The following is a 15,416-nucleotide window of genomic DNA, read 5'->3' as shown; positions in this document are numbered from 1 at the left end:
CACAGTTCGGGTTCATGAGGCTGGAGTAGGCTGCAACTTTAAAGAGCCAACTTTCATTTATTACTATCAATATTATATCTTTTTTTCCCCAGTCAAGCACTGACATCTTGCTCCTGTTTAATGTTTGACCTGGCACCAATTCACAGCATCCTTTCACGCTTGAATTTCATTTTGACTCTGCTAATAGAGCCGTATCACTGGACACCTATTTTAAGACTCGTCGAAATATAAAACATTCCTCAGATACGGTTTGTTCTATGGTAATATGGTGTGACTTTGCTGGCCATCCTCACTTGGAGTTCCACACAGCAGGCAAAACAGTTCGAAAAGACTCCCTCTGAACTAACACAGCTTGAACATTCACAAGCATCCAAGCGCTTTCTTCCTCATCGTTTCACTGAGAACGACAGGAGATCGAATCAGCGGAACCTTTCAACCCCGGGGAGGAAATCTGCTTGAGATTTCAATTCAACTGCAACACATCTTTAGGACACATTTTAACCAAAAGGAACATCTGATAATCGACAAGCACCTTGAAATCCGTCTGTCCCTAAACATATGGATGTCCCTTCACATACCAACATGTCACAAAATGTCGATTTATATACACAAGCATTGTAAACAACCAATGAAACAAAGGTCAGCTGGGGCAGACTGTACAGTCGACCCTCGAAAAAACGGACCTGGGACATAATGGACATTGGGGAAAAAAATGGGCCGCTGGCGCTGAATTACTGTATATTTCAATTTCAATTTTTCACTGTCATTGACAAAGTCTGTTAGTTCCAGAATTGCCCATAGTATTTTGATGGTCCTGTGGCACAATGCAGGCAGAGAATGGGACGAACATATTTCCGGGTCACAGACCCCAACCAATTTCAGAAGATGTGACGCCCGTGCCTACGTGGAAGACATATTGCAAGTGGGGCACTGAAGAGGCACCCATGTCAAGATGGATTTACTGTATCGAATGTACATAGACTCATAGCGCAATGAGAGACCTGTATATGTAAAGAACTCTACCTACAGACCTCTACAGTGCCTTGTGTCCCTTGGTCTTAACGATGCTCTCTGCACTCAAAACAGAACCCTGAGACTATCACAGAGCAGGGGCATTTAAACGGAGACTTGATTACACAGAGGTGGATTCTATTTATCATCATCAGTCAACATTCGATCATTCAGAGATCCTCACTGAACGTCTGGAGTGAGTTTGTTGCACTGAAAGTAAAGGGGTCAAATAATATTGAACGCCCCACTCTTCAGGTTTTTATTTGTTAAAAAATTATAAAATATCCAATAAATTGTGTTCCATTTCATGATTGTGTCCCACTTGTATCTGATTCTTGACAAAAAAAAAAATGAAAATTTTACATCTTCATGTTTGAAGCCTGAAATGTGGCGAAAGGTTGAAAAGTTCAAGGGGGCCGAATACTTTCACAAGGCACTGTATATGCAAACACCAAACTACACTTTTGTACTGTACAGTAGTAGTATAAGTTAATAAGGCCTTCCAAAAAAAAAAAGTGTTGTAATGTAACAGACAATTGGCTATATTGGATGATCCCACCCCCGCCCCTATTAATCCATTCTATCAGGGTCCCACTGTACAAAGTCTGTTTGGCTCGTCGCATATATGTAAAAATCTGTCAATTGTCATACATACCCAACTGTGAGCCCATTCACATCCCCAAAGTGTTCAAATTCTGTCCAGCCACATATATAGTAAATATGTATGTGAATTCATACTATATGCACACCTAATATGTCAATCCATTAACATATTATGGGTAATATAATCAATATGTTTTCCCAGTCATAAACACAATGTAAACATCTGTTTGTGCAGTCATATCTATATTGTGAAATTCAGACTCGGAGAGCAAGGAGCTTAGGTACCTTAAAACCGGCTACAGAGTATATTTTACAAAAGGTCTGAACATAAACACATTTACTGTATTCAATGGATAAAAATGTGAAATTATATTTTTCAATAGAATAGAAAATGGGACAGATGTCCCCCTGCACAGTGGGAAGCGGAGACAATAAATGCATTTATACATTTTTCAGGTCAGTGTTGTTTCAGCAAGTAAACCAGTCAGTCTTTGCTGCAGGTTTTTATATGTGGACATATGGGGAATTCTCACGTCACGTATATAGGTCAGCCTGAGAATAAGTCACAAAACAAACAAATTATTGTGCCCCTCTGTTGACTTTTGGGAGTGACCTTCAAACGTGCACATGAAGATAGACAACAAATCATGTCAAGTGCGCCGCTCAAGGAACGTCACACTATTTTGTTCCGCTTTGCTCGCAAAAGGTAGCGCAACCAATGGTAAATGACGCTTGAATGAATGGGGGGGAAAGAGAGTAGAAGGACGAACATTGGAAATGGAAATGTGGAGCCGGGTTGCTACCATAAGAGGCCGTGGAATTCTAAAAATGAACAAAATTGCCTTTTCTTTCCTCAAGGCACTTATAATAGAAATCAATAACAGTTGCCACGTCCCCCAGAAGTAAAACCTGCATAATAATAGTGATTTATCTTAATGCTGACATTGTTAGGTTTAGATAAAGGCCAACAATGACTGGCTGTCAGACACAGATTTAGCCCGATCCATTTAGTCGCTGCTGCCAGATTTAACGAGAGCTCTTTGAATTGTATTTAGAAAGTCATATATGTCGCAATACGGATGTTTATTGCAGTCCTCGGCAAGCAGTCGGGATAATGGTGCTATCATAATTCCCGGCCTACAGAGCGCACCTGGTTCTAAGCCTCACCAAGTACATTTGTAAAGGAAATACCATTTGGTACATACATATGCCGCAGCTGTGCAAAAAGCCGCAAGTACCCACGTTGAAACCCACATTCAAACACGACATATTTGCAAAGAAAGACGGTACACAGAGTTTAATGCTAACGCTAGTGCCGTGGTAACGCTAACGCTGGCGCCACGCTAACAGGGCTCGTTCAAAAAACATACCGGTAAAAATCACTGAGACACGGCAGTAACACGCTAGCGCAAAGAAAGACGGTACACAGAGAGTTTAACGCTAACGGGGCCGGTCAAAATAAAACTTATTGGTAAATATCACAGACACTCCAGTAACGCAGCAGCAACACGCTAGCAAAGTGCTGACGCTAGCACAGTCCTAACAGGGCCGGTAAAAGGCACTTCCTCGGCACACATATTCCACTGGTCTCATTCTTACCTTTTTCGCTTAAGTGCCCCCTTGCGGCCGTTAGAAAAAATGCACAAATTAGCTGCATCACCGCATAAACCGCAGGGTTGAAAGCATGTGAAAAAAGTCGCCACTTGTAGGCTGGAAATTACGGTATTTAGAAACACTACTATAATTTTTTTTTTTTTTTAAATGACTACGTTCCTCCATGTATATATTTGGAGAAAAGAGAGTATCAGTGAAGTGGAAGAATGGATATGTGGCGAGCTTGCAGTGAAGTGAATGACAACATGCGGATTGAGTACTTTGTACTTCCACCCAAAAATTGGCTATTTGGAGAAAACATTCATGGCGAGGTAGAATACCTGCTGAAAGACAATTTTATAGGTCCAAATAATATAAGACGCCCGCAAAAAAAGTGTCCATGACAGCCTATAAAATTGGCAATGTGTAAGTACTCTTCCACTTGGAGTCACATGATAACACTTTTCCAGGTTTCCTTGTAAGCAAAGGCTTCAGGACATCCATGGGAGCCATATGGGCAAGACCACCAAGGCCAAACCTCGTCCCTTAGTCTTCGACAGAACATGCAGGAGCAGGTGATTCACCAAATGTGAGCCTGCCATACCCCGTCATGTTCGCGTCATCGCGTCACAGCCGAGGATAGTCTCAAAAGTCAGACGGTTACTCGATCCGCCGGCCTATCTTTCGTCACAGTGTCCAGCAACACTGGTAATTGCTCCCAGTGAGCAAGTCTTACGGCTTCAGCGTGAGCTTGTCCATCAGGAACCGGAGGAATTTCTTCATTGGTGGGAAGAAAAACTTCAAGGAATTACTGCTTTACATAAGAAAATGATGCTTGATTTGAAATAATAAATGGCACGGATGAAACAGACGTTTAATTATAAATGACTATTTTTGCCAATGTGTAGTTGTGCCTGTGGGTGAAAAAGCAAAGTGTGGAGAGTCTCTGTCATGAAATAGATGAATGGGGGGGAAATAATTGCCAACCGCCTTTCAAATATCTCAACTCTTTGGTCTTTTTGTGTAATTATGTTTCCACAGTTCCCCAGTGAACCAGTTTTGTCATAGTTCAATAAAGAAATAATAATAACACCATACATTATTATCCTGTACGTGGAGCATCATAACGTTGTTTCCCTTAAAGCAAACTACGGGAAACAGTTTCAAGCTTAGCTAGGTGTGTGCCGGTTCGTCGTCGACTGTAATTGGTTTGCGAGTGTCCAGTTGGGTCACATTTGGTCATGCCACTCGGTGTGCGAAGGGACTTAGTCACATACACACAATACAAGAACAGTTGAGCAATCACACACACAATTCAAAAACAGTTGGGAAACCCCCCCCAAAAAGGCAAATTAAAGCCTGCATAGAGACAATAAAGGAATTGTGTCTAATCGTGCATCATATCAAATGGCCATTAAACTTTCACACACACACACACCACACACACACACCTGGACACACCAGGCGGCTCGAGCCAACTCGTCGACTTTACCACTCGGCAACGAGCTGTGGCTCAAGGTCAATTAATTGGCAATCACGTGTTTCACAATATCATCTGCGAACATCATGGTCCAAGGGGAGTCCAGATTAACCTCATCAGTCAGCCTATCAATTACTACCGCAAACAGGAAGGGGCTCAGCGCGGATCCCTGATGCAGTCCCAGCTCCACCTTAAATTCTTCTGACACACGTACGGCACATCTCACCACTGTTCTGCTGTCCTCATACATGACCTGCACTATTCTTACATGTTTCTCTGACACACCAGACTTGTGTATGCAGTACCACAGTTCCTCTCTTGGTACTCTATCATAGGCCTTCTCTAGGTCTACAAAGACACAATGTAGTTCCTTCTGACCTTCTCTGTACTTTTCCATGAGCATCCTCAACACAAATAATGCATCTGTGGTACTCTTTTTTTTTCTATTATCACCTTAGCATTGACTACAAAAACATCGTTTAACACCAAATGGGCACTCAGCGAACTTGCAAGATTTGGAGAATTTGCATTGGACTTTTCTGCAAGGTTCCAAATTGTGGCATATTAGGGATTTATTTTTTAATGTTAAGGTTGCACTGTAAAGTGCATCAATAGAAAAGGGCTGTTACACTAAAAGTGTTTAAAATAATGAACCCCATGTGAGAACACTGAAGAATCCCATCATGGAACATCAAACCCTAATTAAGTCCTTGTCAGACATTCAAGAGCAGGGCACAAAAAAAAAATATAGGGGAAAAAAGCCTGTGTCAGCATTTTCAACATGGAGGGTCACATCAAAAAACGTTCAACCATTCCTGAGTGCTCCGGGCTCACATTTTGATGGGGAGTGACCACGCAGCGAAGTCGACAGGGGACAAACTCGTGTTACACCAGCTCATTAAAAGCACTGCAAAACAGAGATGCGCTAATGGAACGCCAGATGCCGCCGCTTAAATGGCCTGTAAAAAAAAAAAAAAAAAGCCCCTTGCAGAGTCATCTTATGAAAGAATGACGTCACGGAATGAGATCTTCACATTTTTACAATCAAATTTTTTTTTTTTTAATTTAAATGTTAGAAGTAAAATCAGCTACTCTCAATAATATTCATACTATATATTAATACTTCTCCAAGCTTTCCTTTTACGCCTACACAAGTCACGACCTATCTTCACGAAACGTGTACAATGCTCTATTTGACCACCATTGTTTACTCTGAACTCAAGACGACGGTCTTGTCTGACTTTGTCATACACTGATTTAATCAAACAGGAACTACAGTGGGGCAAAAAAAAAAAAAAAAATATTTAGTCAGCCACCGATTGCACTAAAAATTAGATGCTTTTAATTTTACATGGGTAGACCTCAACTATGAGAGACAAAATATCAGATTTTTAAAGAATGTATTAGCAAATTATGGTGGAATGAAGTATTTGGTCACCTAGTGAGGTATACCTATGATGTAAATTACAGGCCTCTTCCTGTGTGGCGTTAGCATGTTCTCAAAGTAATTGCCCAGCTTTACTCCGGCTTCCTCTCAATATTCCAAAAGCATGCACGCTAGGTTCACTATTATTGCATATATTGCATATTCTAATGCGATATGTGCTGTGACGCTACTTGAATTAGGATTTCAAAGAGCTAATGTGCTTATCCATAATAAATAATGTGAAGCAGTAAGGTCAAATAGCAGTTTTCACTTCAGCCTCACATTTGTAAAATTCAGACTTCGACTCTCAGCTTTGCATGTTTTCGTGCAAAGGGTTCGTCCCACATCAGAAAAAAGATGTACGGTAGGTTAACTGGACTAAATTTCCCCGTACTTATAAATGTAACTGTTGTTTATCTAAATGACCTGTGATTGGATGGAAGTCGCTAAAGAGTGTACCCCCACCTATCACCAGCTGGCATAGTTTCCAGTTCACCTCTGACCCTGATGAGGACAAATGCGAAAGCACAACATCATGTTACGCGAGCGTTTGGCGACCAATTCAGGGTGTACCCCGCCTCCTCCCCAATGACAGCTGGGATAGGATCCAGCACTATCGCAACCCTCGTGAGGATAAACGGCAAAGGAAATAAATGGATGTATGGATACTGAATAATGCAATAACACGAAGTGCATGCCTTGCCCACCCACGCCGGTCACCCGTGTCGCTTTTTGCAAAAAAAAAAAAAAAAAAGGAGTCTGAAAGGGTGCATGGGCGTTCGCCCAACCAGTTTACATGCGTTTTGTGGACTTGGAGAAGGCATTTGACTGTGTACCTCGGGAAGTCCTGTGGGCGTTTTTTCTGGAGTATGGGGTACCGAACCCCCTGGAACGAGCTGTGCGGTCCCTGTACGACTGCTGTCAGAGTTTGGTCCGCATTGCCGACAATAAGTCGGACTCGTATTCGGTGAGAGTTGGACTCCGCCAAGGCTGCCCCTTTGTCATCGATTTTGTTTATAACTTTTGTGGACAGAATCATCCGGGAGGGGCTCAGTGTTGAGCGACTGCTCCTCTGTATTGAGATTGCTGGGTATCTGATCCGGATGCCTCCCGGACGCCTCCCTGGTGAGGTGTTCCGGGTATGTCCCACCGGAAAGACACCCCGAGGACGACCCAGGACACGCTGGAGAGAGTATGTCTCTCAGCTGGCTTGGGAACGCCTCAGGATCCCTGCGGAAGATCTGGAAGAAGTGGCTGGGGAAAGGGAAGTCTGGGTATCCCTGCTGAAGCTACTTCCCCCACGACCCGATAATGGTTAATAATGGATGGATCGTCCGAAAGAGCCAAAAAGAAGCTAAAACAAAATAATGCAACTAGTTACATAAGTTACTTGATGCACTTTTCCTCACAGACAACTCTTTTTGTGCCAGAACGGGCTGGAGCAATCATTTGCATGTCCACTGCATTAAAAAAAAAGTGGTGACATTCAAGCAGTAGTTTCACTGAATGAGAACTTTAATTCACATCAATTCGCTTCCTGTTCCCATGACAACCCTCAGATAATGACAAAAAGGGCTTTTTTTTACCTTTAAAGCTTAAAAACATTAAAAAATGGGCTTCTTCACCCTTCATGTGTTAACGGCACACCACCTGTAGTGATGACACTTGCCAATGGGCGAAACCTACCTTATCGCTGAACTTCCTTCTTGATGTGTGTGCTGATCTTCACAGCTGAAATGACAAAAAGTGCACATTATGAGACATTCACTCGCATACGGCCACCTGTTAAATGTGCAACTGGAATCCAAATGATTCAGTGAAGTCACAATGAAGATTAACAGCTGTTTAACCGAGGAAAGCCGTTATCACTGGCTATAAAAATGTGTTGGCGCCAATACAGTCGAGTGTAATTGAGTTAATTGTGCGATATTGGACTAAAGGGCACAATGAAAATAAACAGCTTCATACGGGCTACACACTGACATTGTTCTGCCTTCACCTCCTCGTGTGATACATCAGCCATTCATGGACTGGTGTTTGACAATGTGTGTGAAAAAAAATGGAGGAGGGGGGGGGGGGTTGACCACACATATGTATTGCCAAAATTGAAGAAAATATGGTGTTCATCAGGCTTCCGCTCTTTCTGGAACACTTTCTTCAAGAATGTGCAGATCTGGGAATGTTTGTTCATTGTCGAGTGCTTCCAAACTAAACTGATGCAAGCATGCTGGCTCCAATACGGCCGGAAAAGCTAAAAAAAAAAAAAAAAAAAAGGGGGGGTTTTGTGTTGTACTGTATTAATAATTAAAAAAGTATATCCATCCATTTCTTAGCCGCTTATCCTCACAACCGTCGCGGGGAGTGCTCGAGCCAATCCCACCTGTCAACGGACAGGATGCAGGGTACACCCTGAACTGGTTGCCAGCCAATTGCAGGGCACGTAGAGACAAACAGCCACACTCACAATTACATCTAGGGGCAATTTAGAGAGTATCCAATTAATGTTGCATGTTTTTGGGATGTGGGAGGAAACCGGAGTCCCCGGAGAAAACCCACGCAGACATGGGGAGAAGAAGCAAACTCTACACAGGCAGTGCCGGTATCGAACCCGGGTCCTCAGAACTGTGAGGCCAAGGCTTTACCAGCTGATCCACCCTGCCGCCCTTATAACGTATGTCATTTTAATTTTCAACGCACCTAGAGAGGAAATTAATGTATTGCTTATCTCAAGTTATTACCGTAATTTCAGCTCTATCAGCCGCGACTTTTTTTCCCACACACTTTCAACCCTGTGATTTATGGGGTGATGTGGTTATTTCATGCATTTTTTTCTGACGGCCGCAAGGGGCCATTCGAGCGGAAAAGGTAAGCGTGAGACCGGTGGAATGTATGTGCCAAGGAAGTGACTTTTACCGGTCCGGCCCTGTTAGCGATGCGCTAGCATGTTACTGCCGTGTCTCAGTGATTTTTACCGGCAGGTATTTTTAAACCGGCCCTGTTAGCGCGGCGGTAGGGTTAGCGTTAAACTCGCTGTGTACCATCTTTCCTTGTAAATATGTCGTGTTTCAATGTGGGCACATGCCACTTTTAAACAGCTGCAGCGTATGTATGTACCAAATGGTATTTTCCTTTACAAATGTACTGGGTGAGGCTAATAACCAGGTGCGCTCTGTAGGCCGGGAATTTCGGTACATTTAGAAAAACACAGTTACTCTCCATCTCCTAATATTGCAATGAATTGTATTGAATGTGACTATTTAATTACAATTACGTTTTGAATCTATCTATCATAATGCTGCAGAAACTGATGTAGGATTGTAATTTTACATCAAAACCAGGTACAGTAAAAGTGTATATGTGAACAAACAAATGTGGGAATATTTGAATGAAAATATCTTTTTACAGTAACCACACCAGTGACTGCTATAAAAAAAAAAACTGTACCTTTCTGTTAAGCAACTATATCGTTGTTAATGAAAATGTGTTGATATTTTATGGTCGACTTTGTCAGAGGAGGGATTTTTGGTGTTTAGTCATGTAGCGCAGCGGCGCGAGGACTCGAGCAACTGGAATATCCACCTGGTTGTTAATGATGTGGGGTTGTCGTCGGTGACAAACATGCTGCACACAGACGGAGGACGAGAGAGCAACGCGCTCAAGGTGATCCGATGAAGGAAAAATGAAAACCGCCGGTGTGATCAACGATGCAAGGCGGCACACGGCGGCGCTCGTTTGTTTTCCAACGCACGCGGGGGAATTCTTTTTTTTTTTTGATTTCAGGATGCACGGTCTCATCTGGCAACGCCTCTAAATCAAATTACGGAGGGTCAGAGAAGAACCGCTGCGTGCGATGATAATCATGCCGGTAACCGCTAAACTCGCCTGCCTCCTCTCCACTGGGCCCGGGTAACCGTGCGCCACGACCCGTGGCGTCACTTACTCACAGGAAGTGGGCTCACGTTTCCTACAGCCACTTTTTTAGGTTGCGCTGCACACAGGAGAGTCAGCTGGCGATGATGTTGGAGAATGTGTGTGAGTGTGTGTGTAACTGCTACACACTGATGATTCAATGGGGCAAAAATGTGTTTTAGCGCATATTAGTAGTGTGACATTTTTATTGGACATGGTGTAGGGTTGCAAGGGATGGAAAATTTCCAGTACATTCCCAGGAAGAGCCCATCCATTCATTTTCCATACCAGTTATACACACTAGGTTTTGTGGTTGCGCTGGAGCCGATCTCAGCTGAGTCTGGGCGAGAGGCGGGGTACACCCTGAACTGGTCGCCTGTCTATCACTGGGAACATAGAACCAGACGACCAATCGCACTCACATTCACACCTATGGGCAATTTAGCGTCTTCAAAACAACCTCCCTTTCAGGTTTTTGGGATGTGCCAGGAAACCAGACCACCTGCAGAAAACCCAAGGAGGCACGGGGAGAACGTGCAAAGCCAGATTTGAACCTGTGTCCTCAGAACTGTGAGGCGGATGTGCTGACCAGTCAGTCGCCGTGCCCGGTAAATATAATTATGACATTAAAAGGGAAAAAAAAAAATCATTTTTTTTAAAAAATACTGTACATTTTTTAAATAAACCCCTGATAGTTAATAATTTGTGATTATTACATTATACATTTGTAATATTAGAGTACAAAGTGTGGCACAGTGGAGCAGCTGGTAAAGCGTTGGCCTCACAGTTTTGAGGTCCCGGGTTCAATCCCGGACCCGCCTGTGTGGAGGTTGCATGTTCTCCCCGTGCCTGCGTGGGTTTCCTCCGGGTACTCCCTCCCAAATTCCAAAAACATGCAACATTAATTGGACACTCTAAAATTTGCCCCTTGGTGTGATTGTGAGTGTGGCAGTTTGTCTCGATGTGTTCTGCGATTGGCTGGCAACCAGTTCAGTGTGTCCTCCACCTCCTGCCCGTTGACAGCTGGGATAGGCTCCAGCACTGCCCGTGACCCTCGTAAGGATAAGCGGTGAAGAAAATGGAGGGATGGATAGAGTACAAAGATCAAATTTAACAGAAAAGTTGTCCTATCACAAGAAAATTCAGAACATTATTCTTTGACAAGGTTGTTGTAATATAACCAGAAAAAAAGGGAACTTATTACGAGAGTAAGACACCAAACGAAAATCACCAATTTAAAGTCATTTTGTTTATAAAATGAAAATACAGTAATAATATAATGAGAAAAATGGTTGGTATTTAACATGCTTAAAGCTGTAATATTATTTGTATCAGAATACTATGACAGTAAAACAGGTTATGGGAATGTTATGGGAATAAAGACACAAAACATTACAAAAGTAAAGCAGAACTTATATGAACAAAGCCTGAATATGACTTTTTTTTTCAATTTAAAGTATATATTAGTATGCGAGACTCATTAATATGCCAACTGCATAAGAAGCCTCAAAGGATTGTGTTCTGAAGATCAAAGCCTCATGAAAGCAAAAAAAAAAAAAACAAAGTGCAAAATATATTGTAATGGAGAAACATTAATCCCGCTCACTTTTTTTTTTGCCTTCAGCAAAATCAATGTGAGCCTTACACATAATAGAGAGAGAGAGACCGAGAGAGCGAGAGAGAGAGAGAGAGAGAGAGAGAGACCGAGAAAGAAGCCGAGAGAGCGAGAGAGAACGACCTTATCTTGAGAAACTTAATAGACATTTTGAATTCCTGAGAGTTTGCATCCAAAAGGAAAATGTTAAGTTTAATTAAATTTCAATAAAAGTAGGAGCTACAAACCAACTGAACAAGTACCGGCAGAACTTTGATCACAATAAAATGCAGTGGGAAATGGGGAGCGCTGGGGGTTCCCAGAGGTGGGGAGCAGGGGTTATTAATGCCAGAAAGCCAAATATGCCACTCGGGAATTTCAATGTGCTGACCGTTTTGGAGAGAGCTCAGACTGCATGGTGCCCCCCTTTGCAAAACATAAAGTGGAAAAAGACCCCACCCCCCACCCCCCTCACGCTGTGTGTGCAGGAGATTTCACAATATTATGGGAAAATGAGGATTTTAATGTTTATATTCACATGTGTAAAGTTGTCAGCACCCCTCTGTTAATGAAAGAAAAACCCAGTGGGGACACAAATAACGTATCTGACATAAGTAATGACACATTTAAAAAACATAACCAATAAAACGCAGACTTTGCTTGGGAATAGTGGTTCAATAATAATTAATATGTATTTTTTCCTGTTGAACCTCTTTTTTTTTTTTTAAACAAAACTATAAAACAAGTTTTTGTTGTAAAATTGACAAAATAAATCCGACTTTTGAATGCTTCCTATTGAAACCTTTTGAAAATTGTGTAGAAAAATATTTTTCAGCCTGATTAAAGACTTTATTTAAAGAAATTGATTGAATTGCTGTCATCCAACCATCCATTTTCTTACCGCTTATCCTCACAAGGGTCACGGGGAATGTTGGAGCCAGACAACAGTCACACTCACAATCACACCTCGGGGCAATTTATAGTGTCCGATTAATGTTGCATGTTTTTGTGGTGTGGGGGGAAACCGGAGTTCCCGGAGAAAACCCACGCAGGCACGGAGAGAACATGCAAACTCCACACTGGCGGGTCTGGGATCAAACCCGGGTCCTCAGAACTGTGAGGCCCACGCTTTACCGGCTGATCCATCGTGCCGTGAATTACTGTTAAAAATATACAATTAAAATTCAAGTTAGTTTACTAAAAGAATATATACATACATATATGCACTTACACACACACACACACACACACACACACACACACACACACACACACACACACACACACAGTATACATCCTTTGAACAGTTAAAATAAAAATAAAATAAAATCTTCCAAACCCTTTTGGCATGTTCCAATAAAACTGTTGCAGCATCCATGCTATTCTTACTAGGTTGCAACATCCAATCCGCCATCCAATAAGACAACAGGAAAATCTCTCCACATATAAACCTATTCTATTAATTTAGACCCCAGTCCAAAAGAGCCTCGTCTTCCTCTTCTTGGGCCACAAATCGTATTCGTTAGTTCGCTATTTTGACCTTTTTCGGAGAGCCGAGGACATCTGGAGAGCAGCTGTTGCTGTGCATTACATGGAACTCGCATACACAAACACACACACGCACAATGGCCTCAGCAGAGGTTAGGGGGCCAGGAGCCTTGTGTCCAGGCGCACGATTTAATCTGCTCTAGCTATAGACAATCTGTTGAAATCAAACACCAACACGAGCAGAATGCGCCCGCTAAAATAGGAACAGAAGCCAACACGCATGCACGCTCGGGGGGTAGAACCCCACTGGTGTCTCTTCTATACAAGGTAAGGAACCGTCTCGGGACAGGGGAGATTCTCCCTGATTCGTGCTGCCCATGCAGAGGGGGCGTGCACGTGCATGCGCATCTCATAATTCTTTTTTTTTAATTGATTTTTCCCCCCCACATTTTTATATACAAACAGAGAGAGAAAGGAAAAAAGAAAAAAGAAAAAAAGGGAGAGGAAAAAAATTATTTACATTCATTAACGGATAATAATACTTTTATAAATGACAGAATAGGAGGGTTTCTCTCATCTCCAATTATCTGAACTAGTAGGTCACCCTCAACCAAGTTCATACCCATAAGTGAGCAAAAAAAAAAAAAGACCTTAAAGGGAAAACAATAATAATCACAGTAGTGAAAAAAAGAAAAAAATGATACCACCTCTCATCATCTCACAACAAATGTTCCAAAAACAATGTACTTCTTCTTTTCCTTTCGGCTTGTCCTGTGAGGGGTCGCCACAGCGTGTCATCTTTTTCCATCTTAGCCTATCTTCTGCATCTTCCTCTCTCACCCCAACTGCCCTCATGTCTTCCCTCACAAAATCCATCCACCTTTTCTTTGGTCTTCCTCTCGCTCTTTTGCCTGCCACCTCCATCCTCAGCACCCTTCCACCAATATACTCACTCTCTCGCCTCTGAACTTGTCCAAACCATCGAAGTCTGCTCTCTCTAACCTTGTCTCCAAAACATTCAACTTTGGCTGTCCCTCTAATGAGCTCATTTCTAATTCTATCCAACCTCCTCACTCCGAGCGAGAACCTCAACATCTTCATTTCTGCTACCTCCATTTCGCTTCCTGTTGTTCCTTCGGTGCCACTGTCTCTAATCCGTACAAGTAAAAAAAAATTTTTAGGTTTCAAATTTTCTTGGTATCGGAACCCTTGGGTGATACCTGTTCTGACAACCAAACAAGATGCAATACTTGTCAGTTAAAAAAAAACAAAAACACTGCACAACACGCACAACACATAATGATAATAATAATAATAATAATGACAACAACAAAAGGAATAAGTGGTGGGAACCAATGAAGAAAATTAAGATAAACTTGATTTCACATTATGTAGTAACATTTTTTGATGTTATGGCATATTTTGTCCAGTTTTCCCAATGTCTCTCAAACTTGTCTTGTTCTTGCCTCAAGATCTCGTCGCGGGTCTCCTAATTCAATTACCGCTTCCCATTTCCTGTTCAATTCGATTCAATGAATGGAATCAAACCCCCAACGACAAAGTTGGGTAGTGGCAGTTTTCTATAACTTGCTTGCATTAGTGAGCTACAGTCATGAGATTGAGGTGGATGTTTGATTATATTTGCAGTGGTTGAATTTTAGAAAATTACATCACTGAAGCAATTGACATCCCCTTGGTACTGTCCCGGTGGAAGAACCCATATCAAATTTTGGAGGATGATTAAATTGCAGTAGTAGAGCAACTGCATTAGAACACAAAAATAAAGAATACCCGATAAACACAGACAACAATCAAATTAAAATGATAATGAGAAAAGGACATTTTTTGCATCTTTGCATTAAAAATAATAATTGGATGATTGCCTAAAATGATAAATCAAATTTTTTTTAAATGCCATTCATCCAGATATCGCTACAGACAACTTAAACAAACGTGTGTGGGTGGGGAAAATAAAATTTAAGTGTCTCGCTTATGGTTAATTAAATTATAAAATAAGGCCAAATCTGAATTTAAAAAAAAAGCCACATGGTAAAATTTGAATCCAGCACCCCAAATTATGGGATCAATAAATATCTAAAATGCTTTTTAAAAGAAGAAGAATGAGTCCTACTTCAGAAGACAAGAATCCCACAAAATCTCTCATCCCCATGGTTACCATCCCATTAGCAGTCCCCAGCAACAAGCTCGAACGCGTGTGCATATTTTCTGTTGTGCCATCACAGTGGCTTTTTTTTTTTAAAAAAAACACTTTGATATGGTTCCCACAGAGTCATAAAAGTTTGTCATTACAG

General features: G+C 41.9%; 1 protein-coding gene across 2 annotated transcripts in view; it reads right to left on the bottom strand.

The window, feature by feature from the left end:
- The window catches only part of tln2a (talin 2a), a 104,188-nt gene that overhangs the window by 65,379 nt on the left and 23,393 nt on the right, over positions 1-15,416 (bottom strand). For both annotated transcript variants that reach the window (XM_061814475.1, XM_061814476.1), the window contains exon 2: positions 7,800-7,844. The gene's annotated coding sequence lies outside the window, so the exon portion shown is untranslated. The remainder of the gene's footprint in view (positions 1-7,799; positions 7,845-15,416) is intronic.

Source organism: Syngnathoides biaculeatus, chromosome 3 (genome assembly GCF_019802595.1).
Source record: "Syngnathoides biaculeatus isolate LvHL_M chromosome 3, ASM1980259v1, whole genome shotgun sequence".
In the NCBI taxonomy this organism is placed as follows: domain Eukaryota; kingdom Metazoa; phylum Chordata; class Actinopteri; order Syngnathiformes; family Syngnathidae; genus Syngnathoides; species Syngnathoides biaculeatus.
Note: the sequence above shows the minus strand (reverse complement) of the source record. Positions and strands in the feature narration are given on the sequence as shown.